The sequence below is a fragment of the Cervus canadensis genome, chromosome 22, assembly GCF_019320065.1.
Source record: "Cervus canadensis isolate Bull #8, Minnesota chromosome 22, ASM1932006v1, whole genome shotgun sequence".
Taxonomy (NCBI): Eukaryota; Metazoa; Chordata; class Mammalia; order Artiodactyla; family Cervidae; genus Cervus; species Cervus canadensis.
The window spans coordinates 47,314,364-47,334,533 of record NC_057407.1 but is presented as its reverse complement, the minus strand read 5'-3'; the positions used below and the strand labels follow the sequence as shown (position 1 = coordinate 47,334,533).

At 44.2% G+C, this 20,170-nt stretch overlaps 1 protein-coding gene across 1 annotated transcript in view; it reads left to right on the top strand.

Moving 5' to 3' along the window:
- EXOG (exo/endonuclease G) overlaps positions 1-1,111 on the top strand; it is a 57,599-nt gene extending 56,488 nt beyond the window's left edge. The window contains exon 8 of the transcript XR_006264448.1: positions 1,090-1,111. The gene's annotated coding sequence lies outside the window, so the exon portion shown is untranslated. The remainder of the gene's footprint in view (positions 1-1,089) is intronic.
- Positions 1,112-20,170: the final 19,059 nt, after the last annotated feature.

Here is a 20,170-nt window from a genome sequence, read left to right as displayed (position 1 = left end):
CCTTTGACACCTCACTTATAACACTGGACAGGTCATCCAGACAGAAAAATCAGTGAGGAAACGTCGGCCTTAAATGACATATTGCACCAGGTGGATATACACTCCTATCTATCTATGTAGATATAGATGCATCAGTCGCTCAGTTGCATTCGATTCTTTGCAACCCCATGGACCATAGCCCACCAGGCTCCTCTGTCCACAGAATTTCCCAGGCAAGAATACTGGAGTGGGTTACATTTTCCTCTTCCAGGGGATTTTCCCTACCCAGCCACTGAACCTGTGTCTCCTGTATTGCAGGCAGATTCTTTACCTGTTGCGCCATCAGAGAATACCATACATAAATGAGCTATTTAAAAAGGCTTCCAAAAAATGAAAGTTCAGGAGCAGATGGCTTTACAAGTGAATTCTGCCAAACATTTAGAGAAGAGTTAACACCTATACTTTTCAAACTATTCCCCCAAATTGCAGAGGAAATTGCAGAGTCAGGAGTTATAGGGGTGGGGGAAATGGTTCAGGACACTTGGTAACTGAAGACTGGAACATCTGAGGGCATCAGACACACAGACATGAGAAATGGGCGGAAGTCCCTGGTATGACCGGAGGGCAAAGGGCAGAGGAGGAGGAGGAAATGAAGGATGAAAGGCTTAGGGGAGCAGAAGGGAAGGAGGGCTGGGCTGAGAGTTTGTGATCAGGGGATAGAGGTTTCATGGAGATAAAGGTCTTAAATGCACAGGATGGGTGTGGGAGTGAAGTAAAGAGGCCGAGAAGGGGAAGCATTAGTTCCAGAGATATCTAAAGGTCACAGGCAGAGAGAGTGAGGTCAGTGAGGAGCAGAGAATGAAGGAGGAGAGGGATGGAGGTGGGTGATGGTAGTTGCAGCAGGTAGACTGGGGGTCACTAATTTTTTCTATTCACTAATCCCATGACTTGCATTTAAATCATAACCTAACTGAATAGTTTGTAGTTTTAGACCTTGAGGTAATAACCTTACTGACATAAAATACTTGTGATGATCCTTTCAACTGAATACACTGTAAAAGATTAGACACAAATGAGCACACAATGACACAGTATTTCTTCTCTCCTCAGGGACACCAGGTGCAAGGTGTGACCATGGAAGGGTGACACAGAAACCACCAGAAGGAAATGGATTCTGCCTAGCACCTGAATGGTCCTGGATGTGGATTCTCTCTTGGAAGCTGCAGATAAGAACCTATGCCTCATGAGCCCCTCCTCATTGACCTTCTAAGACCCTAAACAGAAAGCCCAGCCAAGACTGCTAGATTTCTACTTATGAACTGTAGAGTGTTCTTTAAACTGCGAAATGCATGGGCCATATATTAAGGCAGTGATAGAAAATGACTATCCAGAGGAACAAATTTAATCATAAAGTAATACACATTATGAAATATTTAATAAAATCAAGTAAAAATGTCCATGAATTAACCCCCCCCCCCCGGGGAAGTAGTAAAATGTTATCTCCAGATGTTCTCAGTTCTAAGTATATCCTCGTTGCTATGCAATTTCCATGTGTCACAAACTACTTTTGAATTTGTATAGTATACATCCACACACACACCACCGCTAAAATACTATGTACATGGTTCAACACTGACACATATATTGTCAAATCAAACTTTCCGTCAATGAAATTGCTTTCCTTTACCAATGATGTTTGAAGGTGATACTTTCACACCAGTAGAAATGGATCTCCTGCATTCCCACACAGTGTCTTATTCCATGGTAGTTATGAATAAAACGACTTAACCAAAACGCTTCGCAGTTATGCATTTACATAGCTGCATGTGTTCTTTTTTCCTGCTGTCACAGACGTGGATCTTTGGTTTCTACACATGTGGCTTATCTGGTGAAATTGTTGCACCAACAGGCCTGTGCATTTCTGTGTTAGGTGGACAACTGCTAAGTTACCTTGCACACGGATGAGAAGTGTGATATTCAGCCTACTGTGTTTCCACTGTTAAAGTGATTAAACAAGGAGGCCACTAGGCTGAGGTGGCTCGCACGCTTTGGTAGCCTATTTAAGCACACAAAACTTAACCCCGAGTCAAGGCACGTTAACCTGAGAAAATAAATTAAGAACAGCCAATCACACCCAGCCAACTAGGCTTTCCAAAACCAAGGTAACTGGGTAAGATACAATCAAATAGTATCCTTGCTTTCATTTGGCTTCTTCTCTGGAAAAACTGGACTTCCCTAGTGGCTCAGACGGTAAAGCGTCTGCCTACAATGCGGGAGACCTGGGTTCAATCCCTGGGTCGGGAAGATCTCCAGGAGAAGGAAATAGCAACCCACTCCAGTGTTCTTGCCTAGAAAATTCCATGGACGGAGTAGCCTGGTGGGCTACAGTCCAAGGGGTCGCAAAGAGTTGGTCATGCCTGAGCGACTTCACTTCCCACTTTCCTTTCCTAGAAAAACCTGTCCCCTAGTTCCTGCAGATAAAGTGCTCTTAACCATCTTTGACTTGAGGCTGCTGGAGCTGAAAAGAAGTAGGTTCAGATTAACTCTTGGAAACCTGAAATGGGCAGAAATTAACATTCTAATGCACAGTGCTGCATTTCACACGGACCACACTCCTCTTCTAGTCCCCGAACACCTCGCTCAGGTGCCCGGGGGCTGAGGACCCTCACTGCAGTCTCTCCCCACTCCTCCCGGCCCCCTCACTCATGCCAACCTCTCACCAGCTCCTCTGTGCCCTACCATCAAAGGCTGCGCCCTTGACAGTAGCATCACTCCGCCTGCCTTATCCGTCTCCCACCACATGCCGAACAGCTCATGGGGGACTTCTGGCACACGCCAGCCCCTCCCGGGGCCAAGACATCCAGTCATGGGCTCCTCCCTTCCCCAGCCCTGGGCACAAGACCACCAGTCCTGAATCCCATTTTAATGAAGCCCACACACCTCAGCCTGCAGTTCAGGCAAGCTGGTATCACAGCGGGTAGCACAGACCACTTCTCCCCCTGATCTGTGGTTACCCCACCAAGGTTTTTGACAGCCTTTCCCTTTTTGCCTTTTATCTCAAACCTCCACACAAGCACACACAGGGAACCCGGGTGAAACTCATGGTGACTTGAATCTAGTACCTCTAACAATGCATCTGCCCCAAGAGCAGACTGGAATCAGGGGTGCTGGTCACCCAGGATCAGTCCCACCTCGAGAGTAGCCCATTTAATGGCCCAGATTCCTGTTTCTTATTTGAGGCTTAACATTGCGGGCACAGCTCTGCTGCTCCAGAGTTTCCATGCAGAATATAGTCCCTCTTTCAAAATCAGACTTGCAGAGCCTAATAGGAAATGTTGTTCAGATTCTGTTTAAAATGATCACTTAAATGACCAAAAAAGGAAAAAATGTCCTGCCATGGACATGTCCACCCACATTCCCTGGTCATCCTTCTCAGAGCAGCTCAGAGACCAGAGATCCTGGCAACCTTTGTGAATGGATCTGGCATTTCTGGTTTTTGATGCTAAGACTCAGACAGATTAAGGAGAGCAAAGGACTTGAAATTTGGTGGGTGGGTTTTATCTTTATTATCCATGATATGGAAAGAGAAAAAACAAAGATAATCCCTATTCCCATGAAGGCAAGCCTGACATCTAAATCCTTCTGGTAAGGATGAACACAGAACACCCAGTTCCCAGCACTGAATACCCAGTCCCCAACACGGAAGACCCAGTCCTCAACACTGAAGACCCCATCCCCAACACTGAAGACCCCATCCCCAACACTGAAGACCCCATCCCCAACACTGAAGACTCCATCCCCAGCAGATTACAACAGTCAGCTCTCATAATGTGTGGATCTTAGCACCATGTCTTTAACACATAGGTGTGAGCACGCAGTAGATCCTCACAAAACATTCCTTTCGTGAATGAATACATGCTGTTCTCCCACTGTTCAGACTCCACTGCTTTCTCCAGTCCCTACTCATTTTGCAAGTGGTGAGCAGAGAATGTCATCTTTTCAGAAGTTGGTGGTGGTCTTCACTGGCAACAGCAGTATTTGTGTTCAGATAGGGTGGTTTTGTGTAAGGCACTCAGGCCCTGTTCTTGATTTCTCTAGATTAATGCTGCTGGGAATGAGGTCTGGGGGAAGCAACTTCATTGACTGCTCACATTGCAAATTAATGACCCAGACTTGGAGAGTCATAACCTCCGAGTGTTAGGCCCCCAGTATGTTTTTAATGGGATCCAAAAGTGATTCATATAGATGGGAAATTCTGATGAGCAATGTTCACCAAAGTCATTTTCACCTTTGACTCTCTATTGGGATCATTTCTGTTATTTTTTAGAGCCCTACCGTCCTCTGTGTTGTAGCCCCAGAGCTTCTGTCAAGAAGTCGTAGGCAGGGCCCAGGATCAATGACATCTTAATGAAGTGGCCCAGGTTATTCTATCATGAGGCTGGGTAAACACTGGGAGGCTCCCAGATTCATTTCTGAGGACCCAGTGGAGGGTCTGGGCCCTGGGGAAGCCTGTTCCACACAGAGGTGAATGGGGGACAGTCAGTCTGCCTCATGTTCCCGGTGTCGTAGTGGAATGTGCAGGTGTCTCTAGGAGACAAGGGAGGAGAAACTCACACAAACTCCATAAAGGAACTCTGTAAATGCACAGATTTTCCCAGGTCCCCAGAAGCAATGGAAGAAGAGTTAGAACATACCTCACTAGGCGTGGGGAAGCCTTTGGTTCTCACTCCGATCGCCATGGAAGATCACCAGAGCAAAAGGAAAACACTTAGAGGATTTAGGCGCATGATACGGGTGGAGCAGGAGAGGTACCTCTGTGACAGCAGGACACAGAAACCTGGACTTCTCACAGTAATTCTCATTGAAGCAGAGTTTCCCAAACAGCATTTTAAGGCCTTGCTTCCTCCTTTGCCTTTGGACATCACCTCTGTGTGATCCGCTTTATTCATTCCCACCTACCTGGGTGCATGACTGTTGTCTCCTTTTCTTCACATCCCAGGGCTCTTCTTTGCTCAAAAAAAGGTGACCAGGTTCAGTTTAGAGACAGCAAGACCTGCTTATTTAAAAAAAAAAAAAAAAAGAAAAAAGGAACATACTACTCATCCTGGGGTTTCTACAATTTCCAACCCAGTAGGGCTCAGTAGAGAGGACACTATGTAACCAGCAAGAGTTAATTTTAAATTTACACTGGATCTGCTTCAGTGACTTTAACCCTTTTTTATTATAAACGTACATAATGGCCTGCCTCAGGGAGATAACCTGAGCTGCCCACCAGTGAAGGACTGTAAGGAAGTGAAACTAACACATTCGCCAGCCTGAGCCTTGCCATTCTAGGAGACATTTGCAAGGATTTAATAGTCTTTTTACTTTGTTTCCTTACCTCTCCCCATCTCCAATCCATAAATAACCTAGCAACCAGGCCCTGACAAGATGGTTATTATAAGGCACTAGCCTGCCATCTTCTCCGTCAGCCAGCTCCCGAATAAAGTCCCTTCTTGATCCCAACACCTCTGAGCAGAGTGAGCTTGGACTCCGGTAACAGCTATAAGTTATACAAAATGACTTCACCAAATAGTATTTCCTGACAGCCTCTTTAAAACACTTAGGAAGCATTTCTCATTTGCAGATCCTAACTCTACCTCCAAGTACTACTCAATCAAAAGGAAGGAATGGATATCTGATTTTAAGATGTGGACAATAATATCTTATTTTATTTTAAATATCCAGAATGACTGCTCATCTAGAGTGAAAGATGCAGATGGACTCAAGAAATGAGGACAAGATGAAACATCATGAAGATTTTTTTTCACATAGACAAATCATTATTTTCTTGAAATGATTTCATTTTTCATTTGTGCTGATTATATTACAGCATTTTAAGATACTTGAATATATACTATAGAACTCTTTTTTTTCCCCCACCTGGAGAAACAAAAAGTAAGAAACAAGAAAATAAAATCTGAAATGAAAAAAAAAAAAAAATCTGAAATGATAACAGAATTGAAGGAAATTTATAGGGACTTCCCTGGTGGTCCAGTGGCTAAGACCACGCTTTCCCGATACAGGGGGTTCACGTTCAATCCCTGGTCAGGCAACTAGATTCCACATGTAACTAAGTGTTCGCGTGTCACAACTAAAGATACCGCGTGGTGTAAGGAAGACCCAGCACAGCCCAAATAAATAAATAAATGTATAAATAAATACAAATTTTTAAATTAGAAAAAGGAAATTTACAGAACACTTACTAACAAAAGCCTGAACAAAGATGAGCGGCTTCATTTTCCAAAGAAATCTCCAGGCAAGGGTAATGAAGTAGACAGGGACAATTCACATGAAATGTGATGGTTCATGCACAGTTCTCAGCAGACCCCTCCAAGACCCTATTAATGATAATTGGAAAATTATTATCTTTTCAGTCGAGGAATCTGGCCAACTGCCCCTGATTCAAGTGAACAAAATTAACATCAGCTGTGCTGGGACAAATTGCTATCAGCTGCCTGCACGCAGGACTCATCGCCATTGCTGGGACAGTTTTGCAAAAAGAAAAAAGTGAATGAAAACATTAACACCTGAAACATTAATCTGATTATGAGAACAGGGTTAAACATAGCACATTTAAAATCACATATAACTCTGATGTCCTGTACTGTTGTATATTTGAATAGAAAGTCTTTCCTTGAGGCAACTGAGAGCTCTCTTTCTTTTTTAGAACTGTGTTATTTCTAGGCCACATACCAATCAGTTTTATTGGAGCATTTTCGTTATCCTTGTCTATATAGACCAGGAGTCCCCAACCTCTAGGATCTGATGCCTAATTATTTGAGGTGGAATGGATAGAATAATAATAGAAGTAAAGTGCACAATAAACGTAATGAACTTGAATCATCTGGAAACCATCCCCTGTCCCCAATCCATGGAAAAATGGTCTTCCATGAAATCAGTTCCTGGTGCCAAAAAAGGTTGGGAACCAATGACATAAGACTGATGCTGAATCCAAACAGGACCTAGATATTACATATTCTCCTCCTTCACTGATATCCCACGACCTACCCTTATATTCAAGCAGGCATCTTCTCTGTCAATGCATCCCCAAGTTAATAAGAAAAAAGAGAACATTTTCAACATTTGCACATCAGTAACTCATGGCAGGAATTCGTCATGCTCTAAAGGGAGTCTGGATGGAGAAAATGGAGAGAAAGCAGTGGGATATCCTTGAGACCTAACCTTGGCTATCATTAGGAGGGGAAAAAAAGTATTAAAAATAAATTTGTTAGGCAGGACCACCAGAGATATAGAAGTAAATGTTTACAAGGTCTGAATACATGGGACTTCAGCAAGAAAAGAGGACACGCTGCTGACCTGAATCACAAATTTTATCTGAGAACCTACCATTTCTTCTTCTTTCTCCTCCATTTCTAAGTTTCTTTCTCAGATGCTATTATATAGAGAAATCACACCTGTACATCTTTGAAGGAATTATTAGCACAGCATTTTCACCTGCTACCTACACACTCAGGAGGCCCGTGAAATGCAAAAAGACCACACTGCCCTATCCTTTGCCGTGTGGCACATTCAGGAAGAAACGAGCTTCTATATGGAGACCACGACATAATATTCTCCTTCCCCATTTTCACATGCCCTTCCGTCTCACAGCCAGCCACTAATGCTGCCACAGCAATGGGGAGGGTGGCATGCACTGACCTGACCCACCCACACAGACTCTGTTGCCTTGAATCAAAGGTTGACTCAAGTCCCACACCACAAAAATACGACAGCCCTCTTGCATAATCCTGGTTTCATCCAGGAATTGCCTGGAAGACATAATTAAAACAAGTCTGTATTCTATATAAATTATGTTGCTCACCTAAAACTATGTTATACAATATTGTGAATCAAATACAATACTGAACGTCAACTACGTCTGTATGTTAGTCATTCAAATCGTGTCCGACTCTGTGACCCCATGGACTGTAGCCAGCCAGGCTTCTCTGTCCCTGGGGTTCTCCAGTCAACAAGACTGGAATGGGTGGCCATTTCCTTCTCCAGGGGTTCTTCCTGACCCAGATTTGAACCTGTGTCTCCTGCACGGCAGAGAGATTCTTTACCACTGAGTCACAAGGGAAAGGGTCAACTATATTTTTTTAAAAATGTACTCTCGCCCAGACCAATAGACAGAATCTGAGAGGGGTCACAGGTGATAGTAGTAATTAAAACTCTCCTAGTCATCTTTACTAGTAAGCCTAGGGTGCAAAGCACTTATGTAAATATTGCCTCTCAAACTTTAATATGCATACAAAGCATTCTGCATCCAAGGAAGAAACGGTGATTCTGCAGGTTTGGAGTGGGGCCCATCAACTGGCATCTTTAACAAGCTTCTTCCTTGTGTCTGCTGCTCCCCTAGACCAGTTTTTAGTAGCAGCGGAGAAAGCAGGCACACCACACCTCAGCCTCTACCACCAAACACCCTGTCTCAAGACAACTACTGTCGTCTCCACCAAAGACCACCGTATCATGGTTTTGAAGGATCACACGTCTGGCTGGGCACTTTAAGATATACGAAAGCCTAAAGAAGGCTGTAACATCTGAGTACGTTTCTGTTTGGAACACGTGGATATAGTCATCAGTGCAATGACTACTGACTGTGTGTTTGCAAGGAGGTTATAATGCACTGTTTTGGACATCTCACAGTTGTTCTTAGAGTTAACCTTTATGATACCCTGGGATTTTGCCACTAGGAGTCTCACAATAACCATGACGATATAGAGACTCATCTATTTTTCTGTTTCTCTATCATTGACTTTCATTTTTAACATTTGCATACAATAGAGACTACCTATAGACGGCTGGAGGAATACAGAAAGCAACGCTATCTTAGAAGTTCAGAGAGTTGTTTTTAGAAATTTATTATTGTGTGTTTACTCTTTTCTAATAGTGAAGGAGGAAACAGAATGGGGTCGGACTGTGGACTTTGAGCTATATGCCCAATATCTATGGAAATGACATACCAACTGGAAAATCAGACACCCCCGCCATGGAAGAGCCAGTACCTAAACTCTCTGCCGCCTAAAAGAATACCATAACTACCTGTGTAACCAAATAGAATCATACATTCTGTTATGCTTACTGGGGCATGACCACAGGCCTATTGATAATTGTCCACTGTTATTAATTGACCACCTAGGCTTAAGGCATACGAATCAAGGGTGAACTTTGATTGTATCTTTCTTTTCCTTTCTTCAGACTAGTTTCAGAGAATTTGGGGAGGTGGGTTTGACCACGCACACTTAGGGAATATTAGGTTTTCATAAAAGCTGGTCGGGGTCCTTGGCTAAGAGGAGACTCTGCCTTGGGCCTGCCGGTGTAATAAACTGCACTCCACTATCTGCACTGTCCTTCTGAGTGAGTTTGTTTCCTGACACACGTGGCTACAACAACAAGGTACAAGATTTGAGTTTTTTAAGTAAAACCCAATCAGCTTTCCTGACTAGATGTATTTTTTATACTCGCATAACTCAAAGGACATGAGTTTGGGCACATTCCAGGAGTTGGTGATGGAAAGGGAAGCCTGGCGTGCTGCAGTCCATGGGGACGCAAGGAGTGACTTGGGCTACGACTGAGCGACTGAACTGAAGCTATACAGGGTAATTTTTATTCCTCTATGTTCTCACTAAAATTTGATGTTACCCATTCTTGTTTTATTTTTTAATTTAGGCACCCAGAAATTTGAGGTGCCATCTTTTCATTGTTTCCCTGGTGTCTAGCATAAAGAAAATGTGACATATTTACACACACACACATACTCAGTCTTACAAAAAGAGACATTCTTCCACTTCAGAGAATGTGAATGAAACGGAAAAACATTACTCTAAGTTGAAAAAGCGAACGCAGAAAGGAAAATAGTGTGTCGTCTCAATTTTGTGTAGAATCTACTAAAGTCCAATTCACAGCACAGCAGGCTGTCTGGCCCCTGAGGCACTTGCCAGGCTGGAAATGCCCCCAACACATGCTGTAGTCAGATCTCTGCCCGCTTTGTGAGGCGTGGCAATTTGGGGCCGAGAGTCAGAGCCGCCTGGTAACCAACCGCCATCACTCTGGGCATCCCCTGTTCACCACCCCCATCTCACGCCCCATCTCAGAGCCGGCACGTCTCACCTGGGAGCCGCAGCCGCGTTCCGCCGGCGCTCCTGCGCCCTCTTGCGGCCATCCTCTCTAACGACCACGGCCATCCTGACCGCCCCGCCCCAGAGGTTTGCTTGGACTTGGGCACCTTCCAGCCTGATTTCTTCCTCCTCTCCCTCTAAGTGCAATGAAGTCTCTAAAGAGGGGCGTGTTTCTCTCTCAAAGTCTCCCGGAGCACTCACTCACCTCTCCCTTCTTCACCACACTACTCCGTTCACCCTCCCGCCTCCACCTCTGGAACCCACGGGGCAGCACTTCTTAAGTTCCAGCCCCCAGCCTCCCTCCAGCCTGGATTCTCCCCGGGGCCTGGAAAGTTCTGGGGCTGGAAGCCAGGCTTGCCAGGTCGCTGGTTGCGGGGTCATACCGGGAAGGCGAGGAAAGGATGGGGAACTGGAACTTTCAAGCCCATCCACCTCCTTCCAGTGGGAGGAGGAAGGCATCATTTTAACAGTACTTCTCAGGGGTCAGCCTGCTCCCCCATGCTATGGTGATTAATACTCACTTGAGGCGGCAGGGACGACCTCCTAACTGTCCCCCTCGATTCCGCCAGAAGGGTATAGGGGCGCGTCTATGATACCGCAGGTCCCGACCTCTTTTCTGGGCGGAGGCCAGCGCTCCAGGGGTCCCTTCAGCCCAATCCCCGCTCCCCTGCTCTCGGGACTTGCATCTCAGAGAGGAAGGAGTGCAGAGAGATTTGGCTGAATCCAGGGACCTGCTAGCCTAGGGATGAATTTTAAGCCAGAACGCCCCAAGAAGCAATTGGAGTGAAGTGAAAGTTGCTCAGTCGTGTCCGACTCTTTGCGACCCCATGGAAAGTCCATGGAATTCTCCAGGCCAGAATCCTGGAGTGGGTAGCCGTTCCCTTCTCCAGCGGATCTTCCCAACCCAGGGATCGAACCCAGGTCTCCAGTACTGCAGGCTGATTCTTTACCAGCTGAGCCACAGGGGAAGCCAAGACGCAATTAAACGTTATTAGAACCTCCTGTAAGAGGGGGAAGGGAGGTTAGGAGGCTGAGGCCCACCTCAGCGAGTCCAGCCTCGGGGGACCCCCGCACAGCTTTCCCGCCTTCAGGAGGAGAGGTGCTGCGACTTCAGCCCGGACTCTGCGCCTGCCGCTCCCCAACTCCCGTTAGGACACGCAAGTCGGCCGCCTCCCCACCCCCGGAGGCCCGAGTCAGCAGGGCGGAGGGCACGGGCGACAGGGGGGACCGAAGTCCCCCGGACGGAGACTCGGCGCGCAGCTCTTCCTAAACAGCAGCAGCGACCGGGTGCGACCCCCGCGCGCAGCAGCCGGGGACGCGCCGCAGGGGCCGGACCCACTTACCCGGCGCGCGGCCCGGAGGGCAGACGGGTTTTCGCAGCAGCGGTGAGGCTTTGGGTGGGTTCAGGGTCGGGGGTCGGGGTCACGGTCACGCCCTCCCCTCCTCGGCTCCGGGGCGGCCCGAGACCCTGAAGCGACGAGAAGCCGAGACGCGCACTGAGGCGAGGCTCCGTGCGGACCCCGGGGCGGGGCGGCGCGGCCGGCGCTCAAATGCCCGGCCTCGGGGCAGCTGCCCCGGCTTAACTGGCTCCAGGTGTCCCGGCTGACGCTTGGCCGCAGTGTCCTGGGATTTAGGTATTGTTCCATCCTGGATGACGCTTTTGGTCCAAGAAAGTATGGGCGGCTCAGAAGCGGGTTGAAGATTTCTATCACAATAGGTAGGACAGGGGGCCGGATAATAGACGGCTTTTTATTCCTTGAAAGAGTCTCGTCGGCTTTAATTTTTAGACATTAGGAAGTCAGGTTTTTAAAGCACGGGTGACTTGACTTGTGGGTTTTGTCAAGAAGTATTCTGGCAGCACTGTGTAGGGTGGTAGGTGAGGAAGCTGGCGTTCGCAGGAGCGGTCTGAGGCGGGGAGGTGCACGTGGGGACCCACGCGGAACTGAACCCCTGCACGTGGACTGTGGAGGGACCGAGGAGAGAGGATGCATGAATTCAGTTTTTGGGTGAGGAAGAGGGAAAAATTTAGGAGGGCATCCCGATTCCACTTAGTTGATTAAATGGGAGGGAAAGCTTTTCTTTTAGATGCTTGGATTTTTTTTTTTTTTTTTTTTAAGGGGAAGTTTTTTTACATGCAGGATATTTGAGATCTTTATGGACCAAAGGAAAGGGAGATGAAGAACACGGGAGAATAGTTGGTGGTGTGGAACTGCGGACAGCTCCAGCTGATGCCTAAGATTGAGGATTCTGCCAAGATGGTGGCTGAGTTGATGTACTGTGGGAAAGAAAGACTTTCTGGAAAGTCCAAGAGGAGGTGTATTTGGGGGCAGGGGCGGGGGGGGGGGCGGCGGAACACCTAATAGATACTTACTAAATGCTGCTTAGGTTATGTGGTTACTTAAGAGGATCTGTGATAAAACTGAATGACCTGAGAAACAGTTAGGAAAACAAAAACAACTTTAGGGTATATTTTGTCGCACTTGACTGGCTTTTTATCAGCCTGTTTGGCTCTGATGAGCAGTGATGTGTAAGTCTCCAAGGTGTTCACAGGGGTACTCACACCCTCAGAGCATTCCAGGCATTCTGGTAGGAGTGAAAAAGTGGTAAGAGAATTAGTATTCTAAGCAGATTAATCTCTCTCCTCTGATCAACTTGCAGATTTTAGTATTTTTTGTAATATTAGAAGAAAAATGGCTTAAAGCTCCCTAGACTCACTTATTTTTCAAATACTGATTATTCTTGAGCTTTGGTAAATCCTCTTTACTCTTACCTTTGCAAGATAGGCTCTCCCAGCTTTCACTTCTACAACTTAGTGAGCAAATTACAATTTTGTGTGTGCTTTGTTTTCATAAAATTTGTATGACTAGCTTCCTGTGTAGTAGAAGCAAAACATATACAAAGTTTAAAAGAGAAAATTAACCAATAATTAAGAGCATTTCAAAAAACAGCTTTGTGTGTGTGTGTGACTATTTCTCTTAAATGTGTTTTGACCAAATGCTGTTATGGAAAGTGTATCATTTTTCTTAACCTGGCTATAAAAAAAAAATTGTATGATCTATCCGCTGAAAGGGCCTAGAAGCAGTGATAGGCTATTAGCAATGAGTGTACCTTGAGACAAGATCTTGGTTTCTAAAAAAAACATCTCCTGCTGAAAGGACCAGGCACTTGCGGAAATGGCTGATCCCAGGGCTGGTGAGGGAAAGTACATGTTGGAACATCTTGTGCCAGAAAGCAAGGAAGTGGTCAAACAAATGGCAAGGGCATGTCAAAGGGACGTAGGAATCAGGTTTATGGAGTTCTAATTTAATGTGTCTGGATCTACTTGATATCAAAATAAAATGAATTACAGACCTCTTAAACAGGAATCCTTATTTTAATATGTAAGTCAATACATGGATGTAAGGAGAAGCTTCTTACACTTAGCTTACTAAGTGTAAGCTTACAATTAGCTTACTGTCAGCTAATAAGTTTGTTAGTATGAAAGAGAAAAATCATTTTGTAGCCATTAATGGCAGAAAGTGTTTCAGACAGTCATGAGTGGTTGTTAAAGCTGGAGAGGGAATTTTTATGAGGAATAGGACATTTACATAGTCCAAAAGATTTCCTCCGCAAATTACCTATTGATAACAAAGTGAGAAATGATAACTTCACAGTAGAGAAACTGCCCTTTAACCAAGTGATCAAGGTTAATAGTATATGTGTGGGACTTACTGATAAACTGTACCTCCTGGTGTGATGCATTAAAGTGAAGCAAAACTCCCTCAGTTGTGTCCAACTCTTTGCGACCATGGACTATACCGTCCGTGGAATTCTCAAGGCCAAAATGCTGGAGTGGGTAGCCTATCCTTTCTCCAGGGGATCTTCCCGACCCAGGAATTGAACTGGGGTCTGCTGCATTGCAGGTGGATTCTTTACCAACTGAACTATCAGGGAAGCCCATGATGCATTAAGGAGGATACAGTATTATTTCTGTGATATTTCTGCCCCAGATGCATAATGTTGAGTCTCATCATGCAGAAGTATTAGGCAGACCTCAACTGAGGGATATTCCATGGAATAGCTGACTTAGAGCCTTCAAAAACATCAGTGTCCTCAAAGACAGAAGCCAAGAAATTAACTGTTCCACATTAATGAAGACTAAAAACTAAAGACTCAAATACATGAAAATAAAATGCCTTGTGTTATCTTAGGTCAGATCCTGGATCAGGAATACAAAAGTTGCTACATAAGACTTTATTTGGACAGCTGGTAACATTTGTCTATAGATTAGATAATTATATTTTATCAGTGTTAAATTTCCTGATTTTGATCACTGTACTGTGATTATACAAGTGGATGTCTCTGCTCTTAGGTAACAGACCCTGAAGGATATTTTACAACTTATTTTTTAAAGTTTTTATTTTTATTTTTTAAAAGGTTTAGAAAGAGAGAGAGAGAAAGCAATAAAGTGGATTGGGCAAAGTGTTAAGAGTTTGTGAATCTGGGTGAAGGCTATGCAGGTGTTCTATGCCATCCTTACACATTTTAAATTTGCAATTAATTCAGAATAAAACATGTATATTTGTACCTTTCAGTGTATCTTGTCTATGCCAGAATTCTTATTACACTGGAATGTATAAAACTAACCATTAAAAAGACTTAACCTTGCCTCTCCTGAAGAGTCAATCAGTGAATGCTAGGCAGGCATGTTCAAGTAGCCTTGAAGAGAGTTTCAAAACAGACCTGTCAGCTCTTCTCAACGTACTTCGTGTCAGGATGATGAATGTGTGAGGGCAGTCAAGATGAGCTTCCTGAGAAGTATACTTTGAGTAACAGTCCTTTTTTTTTTTTTAAATTTTAAAGCATTATCAGTCTTTTCTTTCACGTTCTGAGCCTCTGAACCTATATCATTAGTTTTGCGTATCTGTATTAATTGATAGGACCTATTCATGTTTGGGCTTCCCTGGTGGCTCAGTGGCAAAGAAACCACCTGCAGTGAAGGAGACACAAGAGACACAGGTTCGATCCCTGAGTCGGGAAGATCCCCTGGAGGAGGGCATGACAACGCACTCCAGTATTCTTACCTGGAGAATCCCATGGACGGGGAAGCCTGGTGGGCTACAGTTCACAGGGTCGGACACGACTGAGCACCCATTCATGTTCACGCTGGCAAATCTTTAATTCAGCCAGTCTTTAAGTACTTGTCACATGGGACGAATATATATGGAATTATAAATGACATGCTTCAAACTACGTTCTTGGTTACTTTTTCCTTCTTTCCTCTATTTCACATTGTGGGAGTCATCTCTCTCTCTCTTCTTTGAATCAAAAACTTCTATCAGTTCTTTTACTTAATAACTTGTGCCCAGATTTTGCTGAGACTCTGAACAACCTGCAATAGTGCTGAGGACTCCACTATGTTTCTCTGCACTTCCTGCGTTCTGGTATAACGGGATGTTTCAGACTCAGCTTTTGCAAACTCTGGAATCAGCCATTTCTCTTGGCTCCTTTTAATTAGGGTTGGTGTTTAGAAACCAAGATCTGGACAAGTTGATTCTTGAGTACTCGGTCTGCTGTGTGGCTTGTCACGTGTGTTCACCACATGTATTTTTAGCCTTTTATAGTGAGTGGAGAGAGCCCCCAAGAACATAGTATGTACATTTTATTGCCTTTAGTGGCTCACTGTTCAGAAGACCTTTTTTCTCCATCTTCAACATTCCTGTGCTTTTTGAGAAGGAGATTATAGACCTTGGTTGTAAAGGAAGCAGATGACTCTGTGTGTTATGTGTGAGGACATAAAGTTGAATGTTGATAGGAATATATACCTACTACGGGTATGTAGTTTTTCATCTTCCTTAGAATCATATCAAAGGGACATCAACTTTTATATACGTATTTATATTTTTCACTCACAATTTCCATTATAGCTTTTGTTAAATTTGGCAACATTTTTCAGATCAAATTTGACTTCAGGTGGAATTTTGAATTTAAAAATCTTTAGCATATCTATTAGCATGAAAGCAAAATATGCTATTTTAATAAATTAAATTGGAAAAAAGGTCTTAGAGCTTGCCAATTGAAGAATTTAGCTGGGTAAAAAACATGTATATGTACAAATATACTTGTAGAAACTTAGGTGAATTTGGTTAAGGAAAACAGAATGGGAGGCAAAGGCAGGCAAGGGGAAGAGGCAGGCTGTGTGCTGAGTAACAGTGAGTCCCACAGACAGTTGGATCAGAGCCCTTGTAAAGGGAAGGAGACAAAAAGAAATGGATAAACAATAAGGACCTACTGTCTGGCACACGGAGCTATATCACGTATTTTGTAATAACCATAATGGAAGATAATCTGAGAAAGAATATATATGTGTGTATATATAAAATGAAATGACTTTGCCATACACCTGAAATGAATACAACATTAAAAGTCAACGATACTTCAATAAAAAGTTGCTTTGAAAAAAGGGGGGGAAGGTTTGCGCCAGATGGTAGAAACTTTGAATGCACTGCTAAAAATTCAGGTTATTTTCTCGGAATTCATAATAAAATCATTGTGAGTAAAATCATGTCCTTTAGTGATGCTGAGAAAGGGGACATGGCATCGCCAGACCCAAGGTGGGTCTGTTCCTCTCAAGAAATGAATTTGTATTTGAATCATGAATTCCTGTTTCCAAGGGGATGCATGTAATTACATGTGGCAATTCAGACAGCCTGAGAAGTGTTCGTGTTTTGTTTTCTTAAATCAATCCATTTAGTATTTACTTCTTGTTTATAACTATACTTTGAACCTTATTTTAGGAGAATGTGGCTAATAAAAATAAGGTATTTATTTACTTTTCTACCTAGGTAATGAAGCATATATGCATGTACTTTGGAGGAAGTGGAGCAGATGACCTGGGATTTATCAGGGGCCTTGTATACCTCCCAGTATGTATGTAGCTTTGTTCATGCTATGCCGGTCAGTCCTCACAAACAGCTCTTACAAACAGGTAGGGATTACCTTCTTTTATTGGAGGAAATTGAGGTTTCAAGGGGTCACGTCCAAGTGACATTGCTAGTAATTGTCAAGGGGGAAGTCCAAACGTGGGTCTGTCTCCTTGTATGAGAATTGCCCATCATTCACAGCGTTGTTCTTTAAGCTGTCATAAATCTCCAGTGAAGGGATGGTTCTGCTCTTCATATGTAGAAGCTTAAGGCCAGGAGGTGAAACATGGTGTGGTTGGAGAGGTTACAAGTGATAGTTGCTGGCGTGCAAAATAAGAGCAGAAAATGGGCCAAGAGGAGGATTCCTTCTAGCCAGGCAGAAATGTCTGCTAGAATATGTAGGAAAGAACTGCAGCGTCATAGGACTGGAGTGAACGTGAGCCCGCGGGAAGATGAGAGGCAGTGATTTTATCAGAAGTGAGTCATCTGACAGCTCTAATCACAATCACCCCCTTTATTATAGCTTAGGTCAGCCATGTGCCTATTTCAAGAAGAGATAGAATCCAGGCAAATGAAACATACCTAAAGATTCCAGCCCATAGATTATAATTGTCCTGGCAAGAAAATGAGCTTCAGATTTGACGGCTCGGCAGTGGGGGTGGTGGTCCTATTGGAAGTGCTTACCTGTCTGTATTTTCCTTCTACGGCATTATTTTCCAAACTTCCACTAATTCCAGGAGAGGGAAGAAAGGGAAAGTATGCCTCCAGGGATCTTGAGGCTTCAGCTGAAGAGATCAGGCATTTTTTTTTTGAAATCTCCTGTTTCATCTTTAGGCAGTCTTCATTTCCACATCTGTCTCAATTGAAATCCATAATTTTATTGGCTAAACATTTCCTTACCCCCATCCGAAATCACTCAGTAGAAGTGACCATCTGGGAAGATGTGCTTGTTCCACTGGCTTGGCATCTCCCGCCCCCTCTCAGGGTGGGTGCCCAGTGTGAGAAGGACGGTCTCCCGGGGTTTGAGCGTCCGAAATGGCTTCACAGGTAGCACACGGGGCGGCCACAACCCTGTTGACTCCTCACCCCGTGACTCCCTCACTTCTTGTCCCTCTGTCTGCTCAGCTGGGGAGTCCCCATTTATCACAGCATCACGGTCTCTTTCTTTCACTTGATTGGCATGAGTTTATTTTAAGGGCTTCATCTCTTGATGTGTCCAATTGCTTTATTTTTGGAATGTCTTTTTTATGTCTTGCTAGAGGAACGTAACCAAATACCTAACTGAGTCTTGCAGGTACCTATTTTAGCCTCAGCCTGGGTTGTTTGTGGCCAGTCTCTCTGGCACTGCATCAGCACGAAGGCCCAGCTATATGTGTGTGGAGTTGGGGGTAAGATGGGGGACAAATTGTCATCTCTGTCTGTTGGATGGGAAGAAACAAGCTCAGGCCCTCATGCACAAAACCTGATTTCAGGTTGTGAAGGAGTGTCAGCTTCTTAATTGTTATATATATTATATTTTCTAGTCACTCCTGGTTGATTTCCAGTTTCTGTTACAGCCTTGACAAGAGTTCAGTGCTTTTTGGTGATTTGACAGCAGCAAGGATTTCCTTTGTAAAGTATTTTTATACCTAAATATTATATAAAAAGGATTATTGCTGATTTACTGATACTAAAGACTTGGTTCATGTTAAGCCCTTGGGTCCTTTATTGAGGGCATCATTTGTGCCCAGCTTGTTTTCTTCTGAAACCCTTTTGTCCACCTTGAAATGGTCTCATCTTGCTTAATTCCGTGTTTTCCCACGGGAAACTGTCCCTCTGCAGAACTATCTTTTGTACCAAATGCAATTGCATTCCTGTCTTTTGAATGACATTCGCTACAAAAATAACTCTTCACATAGGCCTTGCAGATTTCTAATTTTTTTCCTAAAACTAATGGGTCTTTGTGTCTTCAGAATTATTCTATGAGATGGGCGATTTGGGGATTGTTATTACCCATTTTATGAATGAAAAAAGAAGATACTGGTGGCTGTGATTTGCAACTTAGTGCAAAGCCTCAGGTCTCTGGGGTTTCATCTGGTGAACCATTCTGCTTCAGTACCCTAGTTTCTAGAAACATTTTCTGAAAGTCTTCCAATTTTCCTGAAAGTGGGAAGAATTTGTTATGTAGATTGAGTTATCTGCAGAGAAGAGAGCTCTAAAATATTTCAGTTTTTTTTTTAAGTTTTAAAATCAGGGAGGAAAAAAAGAGTTTTCTGAATTTCCAAGTAGGACTGGTTCCTACATTAGAGAGATTAAAGATGTTTACTTCCTGTGAAAAAATAGGACTGAATCAGAGAAGATAGTCAGTGACTAAGTGTTCATTTTTCTCTTTATTTCTGGGAATAGCATTTTACCCCCCTTTGTTGAAATATTGTGAGAAGGTCATGGGTGGAAGATTCACACTTTGTGGTTCCTGGCAGGAATTTCTGTGTCCATGAGACTCAAAAGTAGTATTAGAGGTCCTTTGGCTATGTTAACAGTTTTAAAAAATCTAATAGAAATGGTGCATTTCCATGAGGTAAAGCAATGAATCTTGAGATGTCAAGCTTCTTTACTTTTGGGTGGAATTTAATGAACCTGATTATAAGCCCTGTTTGGCAACACGTGGATATGACCAATTAATTATTTTTGAGAATTGTCATTTGTAGATGAAGGAGAGAAAATATTCAAGGGCTTCTTAGATTGGGAGTCTGAGGTCTGTGCTGCAGTGACGGAGGCTGTCCACCAGGTGGCACCAAGGATTTGCCTAACTGCTCCCAGCTAGTTAATGCCTGGCACCCCTGAGCCCATTTAAACTTCTCCCTGCTCCCCGCCAAGCCCACCCCGCCCCAGCTGTAAACCTTGGCGCCGCTGCTGCCGCGCCCTCCGTTCTGGCTCCTGGCTTCCTCTGCACCCACCCCCAGCGCAGGCACTGATGCTCTGCACTGACATCTCACCACATCCCACCTGCCGTGGGAACTCTGGCTGTTGCCGTCTCCCCCCGTGGGACGCTTCTTGAGAGCAGCACAAGTGTGTTTACTTTCAGCTCCTGTTACCTATTCCTTTAGTATTTCCTGCAGCCGGGCACAGCTCCTCTGAGTTGCATTCTTG